This window comes from Bos taurus, chromosome 2 (genome assembly GCF_002263795.3).
Source record: "Bos taurus isolate L1 Dominette 01449 registration number 42190680 breed Hereford chromosome 2, ARS-UCD2.0, whole genome shotgun sequence".
Classification (NCBI taxonomy): domain Eukaryota; kingdom Metazoa; phylum Chordata; class Mammalia; order Artiodactyla; family Bovidae; genus Bos; species Bos taurus.
Window position 1 is genome coordinate 114,956,660 of NC_037329.1, and position 22,301 is coordinate 114,978,960.

Here is a 22,301-nt window from a genome sequence, read left to right on the forward strand (position 1 = left end):
CTGCAAGCTGTGCAGTGTGACCAGAAAACAAAAGGAAAAGAATGTGTGTGTGTGTGTGTGTGTGTGTGTGTGTGTATACTGAATCACTTTGCTGTACAGTAGAAATTAACACAACTTTGCCAATCAACTATTCTTCAATTAAAAAAAAAATCAGCTCACAGTAACAACCCTACAAACCGAAAGCACCTTTCAAATGCAAGGAATCAGGTAAGGAAAATAGCTAACAAGTGGTCTGCCCAAATATAAATAGGTTATTTTTATTCTTATGGCATATTATAATGCTATTTTGATCACCCAGAAGAGAACAAGACTACCTTCAGAACATTCTGTGTCTTTATCTTCCTTTAAATGTGTTTGTAGTAAAGAAGGCACAGAAATTTTCTGAATGGAAAGATAAAAGGGGGAAGGAGACAATATCTTTAAAGGCAAGGGATGAAGATAGTGAAAGGAATAAAGAAGCTTCAAAGACCACATGGCTGAGGCGCTTACACTGGAGGGTCTTGTTAGTTTTAAATTCACCATTCTCTAAATATTCCCCATACCAGTCTATTTTCAGCTCCTTTTTATTCAAATGACTACATTTTTAGGGTTTTTCTTTTTATACCATATTGTGGTTTCTTCAGTCCTGAAATTATGCAAGGTTCTGTATGAAGGCTCTCTGAGAAGGCTACTAAGCACATTTATGACAAAAATATGACAAAGAAAATCCATGAAAAGTGCCAAAGAGACACATCTCAGATCCTAGTGGTTCCCCCACTTTGAATGCTAGCATGACAATGAAAAGAGCCATTCAGAGAGCATGACTTTTAAAAGATACCATCTGCTTTCTCTCCCTCTCTAACCCCAATGATCCAAACCATTATGGTACATTTGATTTCCGATGGCCAAGGTATCAACCTCTTTGTGGTCTTTCTCTCTTGGTTTCTATAAGTTATATTCCATTTGGAATTATTCATTATCCTCACAATAATTTCAAATCAATTTTAAATGTCATCAAAAAGGACCTTATATAAATCCCCCATTCACAAAAACTCTGACTTCTGAATTGAATTTCTCTTTAGTAATACCAAAACTATTTTTTCTTCTTTGGCAATACCAACAATGAACCTCAGGACATTTAAGATATCCTACTTAATATAAAAATCTCTGAACCAGTCACTTAGTAGTCAAGCTTCAAAACTCATTTATCTCAATGTGGTACAATACATAAGCCACAAATACTAGTACTAAGATGAAAACCCTTGACATAACTTTGCAAAAGCAGCATGGATAACTTTTAACAGTACACAATCCAGTCTCATTTTTACCCCATTTGAAAACAAGTTTTATTATTTTTTCCCCACACCAAATTTTCTAAATAATATTTTGCTTTTGCTTTTATTGCACTAATTAAAGTGTGTGCTCCTTTGGTGATAACAAGGGATCGCTACAGAAATGTGACAAAGATTCAAGTTTTAAAATATGAATTTTTAAAATTGGGCTCCACAAACCTAACGCAGAAAGACTGGAGAAAGGAGAGAACAAAGGAGGATGTTAAGAATCCAGAAAAGGAGCTGAGGCAGCAGACCATGGTGTTGGCATCGTGGCATCATCATCTCTGTGTGAGAATGATCTATAGTCAACTTATAAATTCAGTGTTCTAACTCATGAGTGTTGTAAGTGTTATAAGTGTTTTAAGATATAAGTGGTATAAGTTCAGTGTTGGAGTCATCAAGTTCTTATGCTCATCTGTACATATGTGAGGGAAACCCTGATGGCTCAGTCGTCTAAAGAATGTGCCTGCTAATGTAGGAGATGCAGGAGATGCAGGTTCAATCCCTGGGCTAGGAAGATCCCCTGAAGTAGGAAAAAGCAACCCACTCCAGTATTCTTGTCTGGAAAATTCCATGGACAGAGGAGCCTAGCAGGCTATGGTTTATAGGGTCGCAAAGAGCTGGACACAAAGGAGCACCCATGCATACATATGTGAGCAGATCAGAACCAGATCACCTGCCGAGCTGGTTTTCCTACAAGATTATGCCCCACGTGCTACTAACGAAGTGCTCCCTAAAAATCTTAAAAATGCAACAAACTAGTGAATATAACAAAAATAAAGCAGACTCACAGATCTAGAGAACAAACTAGTGGTTAGCAGTGGGGACAGGGAAGAGGGGAGGAGAAAGGGCAGGACAGTAAGAGGTAGAAAGTACTGGGAAGAAAACAAGCTGCAAGGATATATTATACCACACAGGGAACATGGCCAATATTTTATAATAACTAAAATGGAGATAACCTTTAAAAATCATGAATCACTATATTGTACATCTATAACTTAATATTGTATAGCAACTATATGTCAACAAAAAAATTAATTAAAACAAATAAAGCCCTAATGGGGCACAATCACACTGACATGATGGGTACAGAAATGCCATCACTATAACGCTTAGAACGCTACTGCCCACATTTGGATTCTTGGTAATTCTCTTCAAAGCCAAGACAATTCACTTGTATTTCCATTTCCTTCCCCTTGGATTATATCCCTATCTACCTCAATCTCATGCTAGCACTTCATCATATCATATTTCTTTCTTAGGAAAAAAAAAAAAATCTGCTCAAACTCTCCTCCTTCAGGAAACACACAGTTGAGCTGACATGGGAATTGGACATGAGATAATCCCTTTAAGATCTAAAATGTTATTGACTAGTAAGTAGCAAGCTCTTCATGAATAGCTATTTGTTGTCAGACAAACTTCTTTGGAGGGTCCTCTTGATGCAGCTGTCTTCAGGACTGGTTCATATCCAGCGCTCAGGGCCAGGAGGAATTTTGATGGGGGCCCTGTGAGAAATCCGCAATTTACTTGTGTTTGCTACAAAGTTGGCTAGCATCACTGTTCCAGAGAGTTCTTGAAAACAACCCATGAGCACTAGTGGCCTTTCTTGGGCCCATAGGAGTGAAATATCCCTGGAGCTTTGCCACCTGCTTGTTTAACAACTGGCCTCGCAGCTCTGAAACAATAAGAAACTCCAGTTTCTACTGAGCAAAATGCAGGGAGCAAAAAAAATGGGCTTCCCATGGCTGTCTTCTACCACACCCTGAAAAGGAATATGTATGATGCCATTACCAGCTGAACCTAACTGGTACCAGAATAAGGTCATTTTCAAAAGTAAAATTTATTTAACACAGGGACCTGATTTTCATAGTTAAGAAAAAAAAAAGGTGAGGGAGAGGTTGAATGGAATTTTGTATCGGAAAACTAAAATATTGGACATATTCAAACTAAAATATATGAGAAAGAGCTCTTTTATTCTATGCTTATCAAAAAAGCCTCATTTGCATCTACTAGCAAAGTCTCAGAATGAACAGACTGTGATTGAGTGCTCATTTTTTGGATTATTTATCCTTCATGTTTCATCTTTGATTTCTTGTTTGGTTTTCATAGAACAATCATATAAAGGATCATTTCTATAAAAACAGTCAAAGGCTTCATTAGTTTCCCCCAAGGGCCTCTCTTAATCTGATCGCTTTACCATGTGCATTAAAAGTCCTAGGAAAATAATTATCTTTGATTTGTTTCTTCAACCATTGACTCATCTAATTCTGCTAGATCTTATCATGACTACTTGTGAATCCTGGCCCTTCTTTAACCACTTTCATTGACTTCATGAAATCCTGCACCTTTTGCAAAATGTACGTTTTCAATGTTGAATATAATGATGGAGGCACAGTCCCTGGTTTAATGATCATTGTTGTTCAGTCACTAAACTGTGTCCGACTCTGTACGGACTCTACCAGCCTCCCTTCCTTAGTTATTTGTAATGTGATTATAACTCAGACTTCTACAAATCCATTTAGAGAGAGAAAAAATTCATTTAACTGTGTTGTTGTTTAGTTGCTTCAGTCATGTCTGACTCCCTGCGACCTGATGCAGTGTAGCCCACCAGGCTCCTCTGTCCCTGGGATTTCCCAGGCAAAAATACTGGAGTGGGCTGCCATTTCCTTCTCCAAGGAATCTTCCCGACCCAGGGATTGAACCCATCTCTCCTGCATTCGCAGTGGATTCTTTATCACTGAGCCACTAGGGAAACTTGGTATTAATGATAGTGAGATAATACACAATGGGAGTTTTAAAGCGGTTCATTCATAAATGATATTTTTATAGCTTCTACTTCCCAACTAAATCCTTATAGCTGCAGGAACTCGTATCATGAAGATCACTCTTCCACCACCACCCACCCCAGCTACCCATCTATTAGGGTTTCATCAACCCGTTCACACGTCCCTATGCAACTACTATAGCCAGCTGTCCAGAGCAACTCCAAATAAGAACGATCACAGAATTAACACCTTAAAGCACACAGCATATCCAAACATCATGAAAAGTTACCTCGGCCAACATTTTCCAGGAAGTAGGTAAAATCCGATTTAAAGAAAGCAATAAAAGTCAGTGCTAACTCATGCTACCTGACTGGTGCCATATGTTTCCATGATAGGTTTTAAATGTCACAGAAAGAATGCTCTGAAACGTAGGAGTTGGAGCAGACTAGTCTCTAGCATACAAAAGATTAAAGGATTAAAATGAACTAATACTGCACTTCCTAAAACATACAGATTTCCACTCAGGGCCAGTCAACTGGCAGCCAAGTGATACCAGCAAGTCTAAATTTGGATCTCATAATCTAAAAACCACTTAAGATAAAAAGAGTGCTGAAATAAGTACAAGTACTAATAGGGCCAATATGGGAATGGGTCATGTCAGGTGACATGGATTCCAAAACAAAACAACCGAATCGAGGTATATAAAAACTGGGTTAGTTATTTACAGTTGGTATGCTTGTTGGAGGCTTATATCAAAGCTCCTACCCCAGAAGGAAGGGCTTTTGCCATTCTTTTTTTTTTTTTTGGCGGGAGCAGGGGGGAGATGTTGGATGATCTCTCTTGGTTTATTTTATTTTTTTATTAATTACTTTTAATTGGAGGGTAATTGTGTTACAATGTTGTGTTGGTTTCTGCCACACATCAACATGAGTCAACCATAGGTATACATACGTCCTCTCCCTCTTAATTTCCCATCCCACCCCTCTAGGTTATCACAGAACACTGAGTTTCAGCTTCCTATGTCATACAGCAAATTCCTACTAACTATTTTACATATAGCAATGTATATGTTTCAATGCCACCCTTGCAATTCATTCTACTCTCTCTCCTTTCCCCACTGTGTCCACAAGTCTGTTTTCTATGTCTGCAACTCCACTGTTGTTGTTATTGTTCAGTCACTCGGCCATGACTGACTCTTTGCAACCCCATGGACTGCAGCATGCCAGGCCTCCCTGTCCCTCATGATCTCCCAGAGTTTGCCCAAGCATCTCCATTATTACCCTGCAAACAAGTTCATCAATATCATCTTTCTAGATTCCATGTGTGTGTGTGTGTGTGTGTGTGTGTGTGTGTGTTAGTCGCTCAGTTGTGTCCGACTCTTTGTGACCCCACAGACTGTAGCCTGCCAGGCTTTTAGACTCTCTCTCTCTCTCTCTCTCTCTATATATATATATATATATGCATTAATAATGCCATTCTATACAGAAGAATTGGGATCTGGCTTTAAACAAACTAGAGAGGTATGTCTTACAAGGAATGTGTCAACAATCACCAGGTAGGCGGCTGAGCATCCAGATTGGCCTGGAACTGAGACCAAACTGTAGTCATAATATTCAAAGGGCCCCGTTTGGCCAGTGGGCATCCCAGGGGCCTGAGCAGTAGGCTGCAATGGCAAGACTGAAGAGGAAATCTCCTGAATGCACCCCTGGGTGATGCTGGGAATGAATGTAGGAAAACCAATCTAGGTCACAGGTGGCTTTAGTTCCTATCTAAGAGATCCCAGCTGATTGGCTCTGTCAAAAGAAGAACTCCATACAGAAGAACTCCATGTCTCTGCAACAGGAAACTTGGTAGGCATGTTGGGTGGTCCTGGCACATATGCTAACCTTCTTAATGGAATTCCCATCACACTTAGAATGAATCCAAATGACTCACCACAGTCTATCAAACCCGCCAGGATCTGGCCCTAAATTACTAGTCCAGGCGCATCTTCCACCCCTCTCTCTGCTCCTCTGGAAGCATTGGAACATGCTGGAATCCTTTCCACTGTAGGACTCCATCTGCTGCTGCTCCTCCTGAGAACAGTCGTCACCGGCACAGTTTACACAACTTTCTCCTGCACCTCATTCAGGTGCTCAACACTGCCTCCTTTTCTGACTACCCTTATCGAAAACAGCCCACACTACTATTCACCACTATCACTATACACTACTTAATATTCTCTGCAATGCTTAGTCTCTGAAATTACAGGACTTTTGTTTGCTTATCATTTGTCTCTTCCACTGCGATCATATATACTCCATGAGGACAAAAAAATTTTCACTCTGCCTGATTCACTAGAGAATCTTCATTTTCCAAAAACATATCACAGAATAAATCACAGGGCACAGAATAAATACTCAACGAGTAATTGGACACATTTCGATTGCATTGATATAAATACATTTTATGACATAATAATGAAAATAAGCAAATAATCACTGATAAGATGAAAACAACCCCAGTCATGGCCAAAGGGCTAATCAAAGGCAAAAGTGTTTGTGTACTGCATAATACGCCAAGAGTTGACTGGCAAAACTGCCTGGAGCACTCCTCTGTATTTGCTGACCTTAAAATCCACTTGAAACTAGGCTCTGGCTATTACCGATTTGGATGCCCTCAAAAGTTCACTAAGTTCTTGATTCTTCTTTACAGTCATCAGAGCTGACTGAGGCAGGATAGATGGTACCTTCTGTGACCCATTATCCAACAGCATTGTAACACTTATTTGCATGACAGGACCATTCACACACTGTATTTTATGGAACTCTATTCAGTATAGCTCAATATTGTTTATGCAACTGAAAAGATAATCAGAACCTAGAAACTGGTACTAGAATTCTCCGAATCCAATGCTACCACCATCACCAAATCACTCTGTGACCACAAGAATGCTCTTAAAAGCATTGAAGACATGCCAAAGATTGCAATCAATGGCACAGAGTCAGAAAAGAGTTATGAACAAACAATGAAACTGAAGTCAACTGAGGACATCAGCCCTTGCCCAGCCAAGGATGGTCACTGACAATGCAGAACACAAACGCAAAATCAGGACAGTCCAGGTTCCTATGATCAGTAACTGACAAGGAAAAAGAAGCTCAATCAAGACTGCCCACGGTGTCTCTGGCAAGTTCAAAATTAGACCAAAGCAGTCCAGGGCTCTAACACCCTGTGGAACCACTTCTGGGTCTGGCCTTCCAACCAACCAGCCCATGGATGGAAGACATAGCCATGCAGGACATGTCATTTCAGGCTCCCTAAGAGTTTCACTGACTCTTAGGCAAATAACTGACTCATTGGAAAAGACCCTGATGCTGGGAAAGATTGAAGGCAGAAGAAGGGGATGACAGAGATCAAGATGGTTGGATGGCATCACGGACTTAATGGATATGAATTTGAGCAAGCGCAAGAGTTGGTGATGGACAGGGAAGTCTGGTGTGCTGCAGTCCATGGGGTCACAAAGAGTCAGACATGACTGAGGGACTGAACTGAACCAAAGAGTTCCACAAGAGGCTAGAGACTTAACTTCCATTTGAAAAGCAACAACTTACCATTCCATCATTATAATATCAAAGTTGTTCAATAAAGTGATTCTTTTAGTGGTAAAAGGGGAGATAAGAGGATGATTCTTCTGGTCATTATCTCTAGAAAACTTTGCATCTATGACTCTTGGAAAACAGGTGTGTGCAAAAAGTCATAAGCCCATGGAACAGTCTTCCAGCTCTTCTGAATGAACTCGGGTCACACTGATAAAAAGCATACATTTACCTTAGTTAAGATATATCATCCATTGATTGCCTTACTATTATATAAGACATGCCCTTTCAAGTTGTGTAAAATATAGCATCATGGTTTTCATTGCTCTCCTATATGAGAAGTACAGTCACTGGAAATATACTCCTCTCCCAGAAAGAAAACAGGAGATTGAAAAAAAGAGCATTAATAAAGTTCTAGTAGTCATAAATGCATTTTTAAAACTTTATGGTTAGGGTTGACTAAGTCATAGATGCTCCTAGAGAGGGAAATGGCAACCCACTCCAGTATTCTTGCCTGGGAAATCCCATTTGTCAGAGAAGTCTGGCAGGCTACAGTCCATGGGGTCACAAAGAGTTGGTCACGGCTTAGTGACTGAGCACTCACTCAGGATGATAATAAGGGTTCTTGGCTGATACTACCACAAAAAATCTGTGTCATCTTGAGCAAGTTATTCAGCTTCTCTGGGCCTAAGTTTAAAAGTGAAGTTGCTCAGTTGTGTCCGACTCTTTGCAACCCCGTGGACTGTAGCCTACCAGGCTCCTCCATCCATGGGATTCTCCAGGCAAGAACACTGGAGTGGGTTGCCATTTATCTATACAATGAATGGTTTAAGCTTTATAGTCTTTAAGGATGCTTACAACCCTAATATTCTTCTTAATAAACTCAAGAGACTCATACATGGTTTATATAATCCACTCTACGTGGAAAATAAAATAGCAAAATAACTAAAATTCTAACTCCTGACCTCTGGGTAATTATAAATTATTAAGTAACTATGGCCAATGACTAGCTACAGAAGTGTGACACAATTTTACACCTCCTCCAGTTTACTCCTTTGTTCTCATTTTTCCCCTGTTTTCTTTTTCCTTGACTGATGGAGCTGAATGCCCTGAACTTTGGACTACAAACGCACCTAGTGAGCCCTTGAAATTACTGCTCTGGATAGCTAACTAGTATTGTGCACCTGAGCAAAGGAAGGAGCACGCCGCTGTAAACGCATCTTCAGTCACGTGTACCCTCCTGTCATTTTTTGTCGCTGTTGTTCACTCGCTAAGTCATTTCTGACTCTTTGTGACCCCATGGACTGCTGCACACCAGGCTCCTCTCTCCTCCAACTATCTTCCAGAGATTGCCCAAACGCATGTCCATTGAGTTGGTGATGCTATCTAACCATCTCATCCTCTGCCTCTCTCTATTCTTTTGGCCTTCAGTCTTTCCCAGCATCAGGATCTTTTCCCATGAGCTGGCTCTTCGCATCAGGTGGCCAAAGCATCCGAGGTTCAGCTTCAGTCCTTCCAATGAATATTCAGGGTCATTATCCTACTGTCATTATTCTTCCCCAAAAACCATGACCTTGAAAAATGCAAGTCAGGACCAAGAATGTGCTCACATCTCAATACCCACTCTCCCCTGTGGGGTAAAAATAAAGGGTAACCTTCAAAATCACAACATAGCCCACACTACCAAGGTCATTTTATCCCAGCAAGAGTAAATCCCATTCTTTCAGCCAGCTTACAGATTCCAAAGCTTGCTTTCTTTAGGACTAGTAAATTGCACCATTCAAATTCTAAGATCAACTTTAAAGAGTTAATCTAGTTCCTTCACTAAGTGAGTCATACTTTCCTTTCCCTGTGGCCTCAAGATGGTCACCATTCTACCCAGCACAGCAAGGAACACCAGTTTTCTCTGGCAAAGGGTGCCAGAGTAGAGATATTTATCAACAAGAATTCTGTGGAAGGAAACATTCAGTGCCACCCATCAGTACTTTTATTTTCCATATTTAGTGTATAAAAAAATCCATAGGAACTATAAAATGCATGCACATACCTCCTTTTAAAATTTAACAAATACACCGCAGTCTTTAATCCTGATTTATACTTTCAGCTTCTAAAATAATTTAGCCCACGTGTAGAGTTCCTTCTGTGCCAAACTAATAATTCCTAGAATTTCACAGTACAAAATACTCATGCACCGAGAAACAAATATCTGAACTAGAGAGTCAGAGTCAATGTATCTTTTCAGGCACTCAGTCACAATATACTTTTCCAGTCAAGATGTATATAGGAAGCTGATCGAACTTGAAAAGCATTTTGAATAAGGAACAAACATAAACCAAAAGCATCCTTGTGTTGTAAGGGCAAAAGGGAAGTGGAGGGATTTAAACTCAAACCACTGCAAATCTTAGGCTCAAAAGGCAATTCGTAGTTTCCAATTGCACTTTTACTTGATTCAAACAAAACTGTGAGATTGGGGAAATACTACCACAGCCAATGTTACGGACCAGAAAATCAGGTCAAAGAAAGCTGGATCCCAGGAAGTGGCTGAATCAGGAATAAAATTCACATCTCCTCATTTCCTGCCCATGCTGGTTCTATCGTATCATTCGACCTTTCATATATTATAGTCTACCTGGCCTTGCCTTGTAAACAATACAGAATCAACCTTATATGCACACACACAGTAGATGAGCCAATGGGATGAGTGAACATTAGTATAAGGTTCTTCTCCTAGCAGAGTAAATACTGTTGAGTAGTAGGAAATGAAAGAATCTTATCGAGACAGGAAAAATGATGCTGGCAAATTCTCCCCAGACCCCTAAGCCCCCCTACCCCCCTTTCTAAAATCCTCTTACAGAAGCTCATTACAAGAAATCAGGAAAGCAGAACTGAAACCAAAAGCTTATCTGACTGATAAGGACATACTTACACAGGATGCAATAAATTACCATTGCTTCCTGTTTTAAGTATTCTTATCTGGAGGACACTAAATGTTTTTTTTTTTTTACCACAGAACCTCACATTTAGGACACGTCCCAAAATAGGAGCTTCTGATCTTCAGCTGTCAGCTGAAATTGTTTCATAAATAGCCCAGCATATGTACTCTGGAGGCTTGCTAACACTCTAAATGCAAATATAGTCCAGTCACACCAAGTCCTCTTAGACTTTGGTGGCAATCGAGAAGGCGCAAAATCCAGCAGCCCCAGAAATTCTACAGAGGATCCCATGAATATCCCCAGTCAATGACCTATGGACCTCTATTTGGGTATTTTTGGAATTTTGAAACAAAAGCCATTAACAGATACAGATCCCTATTTTTAATATCTGGTTCGTAAAGGAACGAAGATTTATTTCAGGTCAGTTAATTTTTAAACAAGTTTAAAAATAGTTTTTGCCCAGAGATTCATTTTGATGAAAAGGATGTGTTTAAGGAAACCCTTGGGCCCTATATTTTTAAACAACTTTTCCAGAAGCTTTGCTAGTCAACAAGTACAGACAACAAAACTGATTATACGGGAATGTGCTTGAAAAATTACACATGTAACCCAAGGTAAGAATACATGCAGACGCACACATACACAGTGTAAAAGACGCCTAGCTATAATCTTTATGATCTAGTATGTCAGGAATTCTATTGCCAGAATTACACAACAAGTTGAGACCATTTCAGAAAGAGAGAGAGAGAGGAAAAAAAAAAAAAATCAATGTTTCCCCCTTAACTATGCCACATAACATAAACGGCCTGGGACTGTATCACTTGTCTTTTGTGTCTTTGTATTTGAGCAAAATATCTATGCCTTTATGGCCCTCTTATCACTCTGTGCTATGATTACCTGCCCTACAGCACACTCGCTCGCCCCAGGCGGGTACAAAGGGGTTTGACTGTTCTCAATGGAAGTCAGTCTACAAGAGTAGCCTTAAGATTGATTTCACCTTGAACACAGTAAATGCTCAAAAATTTTTGTTGAGTGTTGAAAAACTCTTCAATATGCTCTTCAAGCCCCTTTTAGACATTTGTTAAGTAACTGCCTTTTTTTTAAGCCCAAATGATAAGCACAGATTCCCACAGAGTGGCCCCTTTATGAGTCTAGGAACAATTCTGCAATCCAGGAAGGAAAGCCCTGTCCCCAGACTACAGGTCCAGACAGGAATGAATTTTGTGGCCGTCTTGTGAAATCCATGTCTGGTGTGAACCACGTCTTGTGTGAACCACACACTGCATCCAGACCAGGCAGCGGTGCCTGGCCAGTTCCAGATTCCTATTGCAGAATCGATGATGATCACGCTCACATGATCTGGATTATTAACTTGATTCTTTGAGACCTGGGAAAGAATTATGGTAAGAAAAACAATGTGTTTTTAAAATATCTATGCTAAGTTGCTTCAGTTGTGTCAGACTCTTTGCAACCCTAACTATAGCCTCCCCTACCAGGCTCCTCTGTCCATTGGATTCTCCAGGCAAGAATAACTCAAGTGGGTTGCCATGCACTTCTCCAGCGGATCTTCCCGATATAGCGATCGAATCCACGTCTCTTAGGTCTCCTGCATTGGCAAGTGGGTTCTTTACCACTAGCGCCACCAAAATATCTATAGTAAGGCAATATCATAAAATATTCCTTAAAAGATTACTAGCGAAAGGATTCATAAAACTGTTTTAAAAAATCCAAGTAGCTAGGTCCTTGGAGGAAGAGAGCTTGAGAAGGAGCTGGTGATCACAGTGGCTCCAAGGTGATACAAAAATCTATAATGTTCTGATTTGCATTTCTCTAATAACTAGCGATTTTGAACATCTTTTCATGTGCCCATTGGCCATCTGTATGTCCTCCTTCACACTGGTCAGAACGGCTATCATCAAAAAATCCACAAACAACAAATGCTGAAAAGGGTGTGGAGAAAAGGGAACCCTTTTACAGTGATGGTAGTAGCGTAACTTGGTATAGCCACTATGGAGAAGAATATGGAGGTTCCTTAAAAAACTAAAAATAGAGCTACCATCACCTTGAAATCCCACTTCTGGGCATATATCTGGAGAAAAACATGACCCAAAAGGATACATGTGCCCCAGTGTTCATTGCAGCACTATTTATAATAGCCAATCAGTTCAGTTCAGTTCAGTCGCTCAGTCGTGTCCGACTCTCTGCAACCCCATGAATCACAGCACGCCAGGCCTCCCTGTCCATCACCAACTCCCAGAGTTCACTCAGATTCACGTCCATTCAGTCAGTGATGCCATCCAGCCATCTCATCCTCTGTCGTCCCCTTCTCCTCCTGCCCCCAATCCCTCCCAGCATCAGAGTCTTTTCCAATGAGTCAACTCTTCACATGAGGTGGCCAAAGTACTGGAGTTTCAGCTTTAGCATCATTCCTTCCAAAGAAATCCCAGGGCTCATCTCCTTCAGAATGGACTGGTTGGATCTCCTTGCAGTCCAATGGAAGCAAATGTCCATCGACAGAAGAATGGATAAAGAAAATGTGGTACATATATACAACAAAATAAATTCTCAGCCATTGAAAAAATGAAATAATGCCATTTGCGGCAACAAAGACAGACCTAGAGAGTATCATACCAAGTAAAGTAAGTCAGACATAGGAGGAATATCATACGACATCCCTTGTATGTGGAACCTAAAAAGAAATGATACAAATGAACTTACTTACAAAACAGAAAGAGACTCAGAAAATGAACTTATGGTTGCCAAGGGGATGGGATAGTTAGGAACTCTGGGAAGGCCCTGTACACACTGCTATATTTAAAATGGATAACCAACAAGAATCTACTGTATAGCACATGGAACTCTGTTCAGTGTTATATGCCAGCCTGGATGGGATGGAGTTTGGGGATAATGGATACATGTATATTTATATGGCTGAATCCTTTGCTGTTCACCTGAATCTACTACATTGTTTATTGGCTATCAGTTCAGTTCAGGGTTTAGTTAATTGGCTATACCCCAATACAAAATAAAAAGCTTAAAGTTTAGGGGAAAAAATCTATAATGGTCTGCTGTTATTGAACAAAGAAACACTGACAAAGAGCCAATTAAAATGGAAAGAACTGGAGAAATTAGGAAGCAAATCTCCAACTGTATGCTGGGTTGGTCTGAAACACTCTACTCCAGAATACTGACCAATTCTGGGCAGGAAAAAGATGCAGGATATTGTGTAGATTTGGGGAAGAACCACAAAATTGACTAAAGGTTTGAGAAACCAGAATGCCAACTAAAATCTAATAATGTTTAATATAAAGGAAAAAACTAAAAGCTGACTTCACAAAGGTCTTCAAACACATGTAAGAAAATATCCCATAAGAGGTCAGTGGACTAGATAAACAAACTATGGTACATCCATATAATGGAATATTATTCAGCAACATAAAGAAATGAACTATCAAGCCACAAAAAAGGACATGAATGAATCTTAACAAACATACCACTAAGCAACAACAGACAGTCTGATAAATAAATGTATGTACTGTGTGATTCCAATTATATAACATTTTGGAAAAGGCAAAACCACAGAGATATTAAACAGATCAGTGGTTTACCCCCAGATGCTGGGTATTAGGAAGAGGTTTAAATAGGGAAGCACAGATAATCTTCAGGAGAGTGAAACTATTCTGCATGATACTGTAATTGTAAACACAAGACCACAAGCATTTGTCAAAACCTAGAACTTTATATCAAAAAGAATAAACCTTAAGTGTATGCAAAAAAAATTTTTTTTTAATTCAAGAGGTCATTGATTACAGGTGGAATACAGAATGTGATGGAAGCATCTAGATATATCACAAATGCATGAGGCAATCTCCCTGAGGCAGGTGGAGATATGAGGTGCTGACCTAAGTAACTCTGGAAATGTGGCAAAAATCTACAAAACTAAAGGCAAAAGAAACTGCACTCTAGTTGATAAAGTCGTTTCCTATAGGGCATGTGTTGACAATCTGACACTGCTACATACACATATGCAGTGAAACTGAACCAGTAAGTACATGGATGAAGGATGGTGACAGCCGAGTTTCTCCCTGTTGGGGTGGGACATAAGGTTAAGCAAAGGGCAGAAGCTAGAATAATCCACCAATAATCTGACCAATAATGATCCAGTGATCAGAGTTCAGACATTAGCATGAACCCATGATTAGCTTAAGTTACTTACAGATGGTTACATGCAGAAATTTTTATAGATATGTGTGCGTGTTTAGTTGCTCAATCATGTCTGACTCTTTGCAACCCTTTGGACTGTAGTCTGCCAGCCGACTCTGTCCGTGTGTGTATGTATATGTGTATATGTGTATGTACATGTATATGTGAATGTATATATACACACACATGAGCTTCTCAGATGACGCTAGTGGTAAAGAGTCCACCTGCAATGCAGGAGATGCAGGTTCAATCCCCGGGTCAGGAAGATACCCTGGAATAGGGAAAGGCAGCCCACTCCAACATTCCTGCCTGGAAAATTCCATGGACAGAGGAGCCTGGCAGGCTACAGTCCATGGGGCCACAAAGAGTCAAACACAACGGAGCAAACATATATATATATATATATATATATATAGAGAGAGAGAGAGAGAGAGAGAGAGAGAGAGAGAGAGAGAGTCTATCTATTATATATCATATATACTATATATAATTATATATAGTATATATAATATAGTATATTTTATATATACTATAATATATAATTTTAGTATAATTATATAGTATAAATATATATAGTATAATTATATATACTATAATAATATATACTATATAATTATATATAGTATATATAATTTATAAACATATATATAGTATTATATATATCTAGGTTAATACACACACATACATTTCCTTGCTCTGACAGCTGAGAGAGCAAAAAAGAAATAACATTCCAGTAGCAACAAACAAATCTAGTGCCAAGATCTTGGTTTCTAACACAATTCTCTAGTAAAAGGAATCAGAGTTCCCTAGAGGAATGGATGATATTAGGACAGGGGCAGGAAATAAGATAATCGTGGAGCATCTTATAGCAATAGAAAGTAGAGAAATGTTTTAAAACATTCCTACTGGGTTAAAAATGAGCAATAAAACAAGGTTACTGCTGCTACTGCTAAGTCACTTCAGTCGTGTCCGACTCTGTGCGACCCCATAGGCGGCAGCCCACCAGGCTTCCCCGTCCCTGGGATTCTCCAGGCAAGAACACTGGAGTGGGTTGCCATTTCCTTCTCCAATGCCTAAAAGTGAAAAGTGAAAGTGAAAGTGAAGTCACTCATTGCCTTCTCTGAAAACAAGGTTAGGTGATTTTAAAAATATTCATGTGTTCTGCTCTCTAAATGGTTTTCAAACACCTTTAAATTTCCTGGCCACTTTAAAGAACCCTAAATGGTAAATTTGGAGAAGGCAATGGCACCCCACTCCAGTACTCTTGCCTGGAAAATCCCATGGACGGAGGAGCCTGGTAGGCTGCAGTCCATGGGGTTGCTAAAGAGTCAGACACGACTGAGCGACTTCACTTTGTCTTTTCACTTTCATGCATTGGAGGTGGAAATGGCAACCCACTCCAGCGTTCTTACCTGGAGAATCCCATGGACAGAGGAGCCTGGTGGACTGCTGTCTATGGGGTCGCACAGAGTCGGACACGACTGAAGCAACTTAGCAGCAGCAGCAGCAAACGGTTAATTGTATTTGATGACTTCTTCTTTTTTACAGAAAAGTAGGATGATGCAAAATTGCTTTCAGAGGAAACTGACTGCAATTAAATGTCAGCAAATAAATATATATTTGAAACCCAGAAAGTCATATTCAGTTTAATGAACATTGTCTACTCACTGATGAAACAGTTCATGTTTATGGCTATTGTCTTCTAAGAATTTCTGTTTAAATTTATTTCCAGCCTCATTTCCTCTTTTAGTAAACTGAATAATAACAACAGCAATGTTGTTATGATTTCCTGTTTTATATTCTGCACACTTAAATGCATTGTTTTATTTTTTCAATGTTTTTTTAGAACCTTACTGTACCTTACAGAAGTTTATATATATATATAAATTTAAATATTCTGATAAAAATATAATTTATATCTTCAATTTAAAAATAAAAAGGACAGGGGCCTTGTTCCTTGTTATCACTGCTAAAATCAGAGTGAGGGAAATAATCTCACATTTCCTCACCATAAAAACTGGTAACCACTAAAAAAGTCACCTCAAAATTGTGGAATTTACTCTTGTGATGTATGGATATACCAGGAACATACCGAATATCCTTATTAGTAAATTACACAGTAATATAAAAATAAAAGCATTTTTTTAAAAAGTAGTTTCAAGATACTGGTCTTTCCTCCCAAACATTTTATACAAAGAATAGATGCAGAGAAAAGTAAACATATTAAATAATTTTCCATCAGAATTTTCAAACAAAACTTCAGAAAAGAATTGGTATGAGCCATAACCAGTTTTGCATAATAGTCTTCAAAAGAAACCTCTTAAACAGTGAAAACTACTACCATCCAGTACCACGACATAAGCTGTGGTTCACGGCATCAACATACACACGTGGCCCAACACACGGTGGTGGCCACACACAGTCCCAGTCTTTTCTGGGGCCTCCTGGAGACCTTACTTACCCCTCACACCCTTCCCTGAGTGTTACATGTTCCAGATATTGCCTTTCACATAAGGCAACCTCTCCCAAGCAGACACACACCAATTTCAAGTCTTTACTTCCTTCTGTTTCATATCCTGTCCCATGAGGTCAGAAAAATGTGACTTTGTTTCATTTGTGAGTCACAAGGTAACCCTGATCACAAGTGAAAAGCCACAAGGAGTATAAAAAACATACTTAGATCCAGGCAAAAGGATGTGATGAGTAAAAGTACAGGAATAAATCAATGTGAACCCTTCAAGTCCATGAAAAGGGCTGGCAGTTTTTGTTCCTTCTCTCAGTGGGCCTTATTTGTCCCCCAAGGAAGCCGATCCTTTCTAGCCTTTCTTTCAACGGGTCCTCAAAAAAAAAAAAGCTCTATGAGAGCCTAAATTTTCACCTGTTTTCTTTACAGGTGTAATTCAAGAACTCAGGGATATGCTTGGCACTCAGGAGAAACTCACAAACTCCTTGTTGCATTAATTAACCAGAACGTTTGAGTCTTCAGCACTTCCCCACAGCTATCTTCAAGTCGGGTTATGATTTCTTCAAATTTCCAGGTTCAGTAATTACAACAGCTTAATTTTGGAATGAATGGAAATGTTTAAGAAGTACTTACCAAGTGTCAGACAGTGGTAATGTAGCTAAGAAAAACTCTAACTCTCTGTCCTCCTGAATAGAATATGAATCTGTTCTATAGATAAATGAGGTGTTGGCACCTTTCCCATACTGTGGTTTAAAAACATATGGCCCCACATTCATTCATTCAGTATCTACAACAAATAGTGTCGACCAAATGCCAGAGGCATTGCACTAAGCATGTAAACCTTGTCAACCACCCTGGCAGAGAGAAAAATAGCCTAATTCAATACCAGACACATGCCCATTGAAAATACTTTCACATTTTAGAAAGTAGCATAAATGCCAACGTGACTATGTAGGACCAAGAAAATTGAAGTCCTATTTAAAATAAAACAGAACATATTTATGTTATAGATCTTGGGGGCTTGTGGGGTTTTATATTAAAAACAAAAAATTTTTGCTATATATAAAATTGCTTGGATGCTAATTGTTAGCGTAATACTTAAAACTTCAAGCAATGTTGAAAAAAATTACTATAATAGGTGATAAGCTAGTTTAGAACACATAGTCTAATCCTTTGGTCATCAAACTACTCCAGCTTCAACCAAGCGCAGAAACAGAATGCAAGAGGAAAGTCTCATATCTTGGCAATGAGGGTCAACTGCTCAGACCAAGGTAACTTTTTAGCAGAGTAATAACAAGTACCACACTGGCAAAATGGACTCGTTTAAATTTAATTCCTTTCCCCAGACCTTATTCATATTTTAGTAGAAAGGCGAATTAGCAACAATCTACTCAAGAGGAAAAAAAAAGGATGAGCATGGGGACAAATTAGAAGGGTCCTCTATGAATCACATACTTAATAACTGGCCTCTTTTTGAAAAAACAGAGGTAACTATGATACAATAATTATTTTTCAAATACTTTTTGCATTGCTTTTGATATCTTCAAACCTCAGTAAAAACGCTACGCTTTGACCTAGATCAGTAGGCTACAATTAACATCAGAAGAACTCTATTAGTACAACAAAAGTTGATGAACTACTGTTGGAAGCAGAGAAATAAATTTTGTCAAAACAAAGCAAAATTTCTGTCAATCTTTCAAAGAATGGTTTGGGGGAGCAGAGGAAGTATGCAAGGATTTCAGACACAGCAATGATGCAGCTGTAATTAATTTTCCCCCAGTTTTCACATCCGGTCATATCAGACTGCAAAGATTCCTATAATTCTGTTTGATGATTTTTTAAATATCTTGTTAAATCTGAATTTGACTTTAAAAATATTTGGCAAATGAAAGGGTTTGAGGGCCTCAAAACAGATCCGCAGTGTTGTCTTCATTTAGGATTTTTCTAAAGCTATCCTCTCCCTGGATTCAACAACTCTCTCCTTAACTGTTGATAAACAAATTTTTAATTTGGCAAGCATTTTGTGAGCACCTCCACTAATACTGGAGTCATGAAATAATTAAGTGAGACTACTCTCAAATAGCTTACAATTTCTAGGAGGAAAGAGGAGCATGAAACCAGTGATTCAAGCCAGGAAAGGGGTTTCCAGCATCTCTCAGGAAGGGGTAAACTTTCTGAAAGAAAGGAAAGAGACAGCATGCTAGGTACACTGGAACCCAGGAAACCAAAGGCTCTAGATATTTTCTTTGATCAATTAAATGAATTGATTTTACACTGCAAATGCAATTTTATAGATGGTGAAAATCCATTCTGAACTCATCAGAGCTAAGAACTTTTCATTTATGTCTCTAAATACCTCCTGCCACTATTTTTTTAAATAATATTCTGCAAGCCAAAAAAAGAAAAAGCCTGAAATGTCTTTATCTCATGAGTAACCATGGAATGGTGTTCTATTCTTAGAGAAGAGACATTCATTTAAAATCCACCAAAAAGTAGCTAGTGAATTAGATCAAATTGGGTGGCATGGGGTTTTGTTGAGTACTTGATGCTGCAAAGACACTTTGCAAGAGCCCAGTGGGGTGGGAAGCAGGCTCTGAAGGCACAATGACATTCCTCCAGCGAGTTTCAAGCTGGAGGCTAAAAGTACCAGCCATTCATTTTTCCGTCCTGAGACACATTCCTCACCCAGTTCAAAGGCCCAAGAAACACAAGCCTGCACACTTTCTGAAGGTCATCCCTTGCAGGGACTTGTGAGGGACCAAGCCCGCAAGATATTTTTAAAGACCCAGTTTTAGGAATAGAACCCTTTTTATCAGACTGTAGTTTCCTCTCCATAACCCTCCGCTTCACCTCCCCACCTACCCACCTCCCCGCCTACACACACATCTAGGGTGCCCTACTAGTGGAAGTAAAGTATTTTCAGAAATTAAGTCATTACCTACTCTTTTTTAAAAAATGCAATATTTATATTCCTTAACCTGAGGAATGGGATCAGGTTTGAAAGGAAGTTATTGTTTAGCTGTGGTTTAAAGCATACACTGGAATGGGGCAGGGGGGGAAACAGCAATCAAGGGAGGATTTGGGGGTTAGGTGGGAGTTGCCTAAAGTAGGTTATAGATATCCCGCTCAGCCAGGCCCTCGAAACATTTTCAGGATGTCCCTCCCCTTCCCCTGCCATGACATACTTCCTACAGGGGCCCCATTTTGTTTTGTTCTGTAACCCTGGGAGCATTTACGGCATGGGGATTCTGGTAAAAGAAAAAAGCAAATGCTGACTGGTACATGATCTGGGGCAAAGAATTACAACTCTGCCTCGGCTTTGAGTGTGATGTTACCAACCCTTTGGGTTTGTTTTCCGATAATTAGCAACTCTTGTTCCCAGATCTGGACTCATACTCAAGTGGGAAAACCTCTTTTAAGCCATTTAAAAGTCTTTGACACTATTTCGGTCATGGCTTCCCAGCTCTCCCCACTCAAGTTTCAGTTCTCATCTGTTTCAGCTTCAGGGGTCCGTGGGGAGAGGGCAGTTTAGGTGAAGAGGTAGAGAAAGGATTGTTCAAAATGTCTAAAGCCCCCCTGGGCTCTGGATGCCTTTCCAGGACATTTCATTTCCAGTCCTATCTGAGCCATCTGAGGACTATTAGAAAGGAAAATTCTCCAGTCTAGGAAAACACCATGAATATTTTTACCAACCACCAATGGCATTAAAAATATAGACAACAGCCTGGTATGAGAAACCCCAGTAGTCACGTTTTTTGTTTTTCTCAGAGGTGAACTTCTAGCTTTCACTTATCCAGCAAGAGGCATTAATTCTTTCGAACTCTCAGAACTATGAGACTTCGGTGTCCAGAAACTCTTCAGAAAGATCCTTAACCTTTATACTTAATCCTACTACACTATATTAAGAACTAGTTATTCATTCAGTCTTAAAGAGGTTAAGGGCTGGGTGTTGAATGCTCGAGTACTACTATGAAAGTGAACTGGGGAAGTAAAGAAAGCTATAAAATGATAGTACGTGAAAATCTAGATACCTTCCCCTTCTCTATCAATTAGGAGAAATGCTTCAAAGTTAGAAAAAGAGACCATTTTTTAACCAATGCTTTTCTTCTTCCTGGGTTATGTGCTTATTTTAACTTGATGATTCAAAAGAGGCATGGAAAATAGAGTACTTTTCTTTTTCCCTTTAACAGGAACAAAGCATTGAATCTACTCGAAGAGGTATCTTGTCTGCTGTGTTCCTTTCCTACAGAAATGTGAGGTCTGAGCCTGTTCTTCCATGGAAGACTGAGTTGTTGGGCATGTAACCAACTTTATATAACTAAGTTTCAAGATTTATGAGCAGCTCATCTCTAGAAAGATAAACAATAAAACAGTGTTGGTGGTGACCTCTGAGAAGACAAACTGGGGTACAGGAGTGGAAGGAAGTCTTAATGGTGACTCTATACCTCTAAAAAATGTGTAAACCACTTGAAACTTAGAGCATGTTATATGCATTGCCTGTACCAAAACAGTAAAGGGAAAAAAAAAGCTTGGATACAGCAAACTATCATAAAACTTGGTGGACTTTTTTTAAAAAATGCTTTTTTAAATATTTCTAGAAGAAACTACTACAAGCTTAAAAACAAGTATGACTGCACACCATCAAAACAAAGAAAGAGAGAGAAAAGAGAAATGGCAAATCTCAAAAGAGATTATACTTCCCGCCAGAAGCAGGCTCAGGAACCAGAGATCAGAGGGCTAGACGTTTTCACTACTAAAAATAAAAGCCACCCACCCAAAGGCAGGGAGGAAATGTCCTTGAATATAGAGCTTCTAAGACCAAAAAAAGAGATTTCACTTTATTATTATTTTTTTTTACAGTTCTCATCCTCACCCCATGTTTCCTAACACTGACCAACCCATGACAAGTACTCACTAAACTTCTGCTCATGTAACACCTGGACCCCTCTCCTGGCTACTCCACTTAGACTAAAGATAACTTTTTCATGTTTCTTGCAAATGTTATGTTTGCTATCAAAAGAGGCAAAAATGAACCATTTTTCCAAAGG

The 22,301-nt window shown here is 39.3% G+C and overlaps 1 protein-coding gene across 1 annotated transcript in view; it reads right to left on the bottom strand.

Moving 5' to 3' along the window:
• Window positions 1-22,301, bottom strand: part of IRS1 (insulin receptor substrate 1) — a 64,292-nt gene that overhangs the window by 28,227 nt on the left and 13,764 nt on the right. The gene's annotated exons all lie outside the window — the stretch shown is intronic.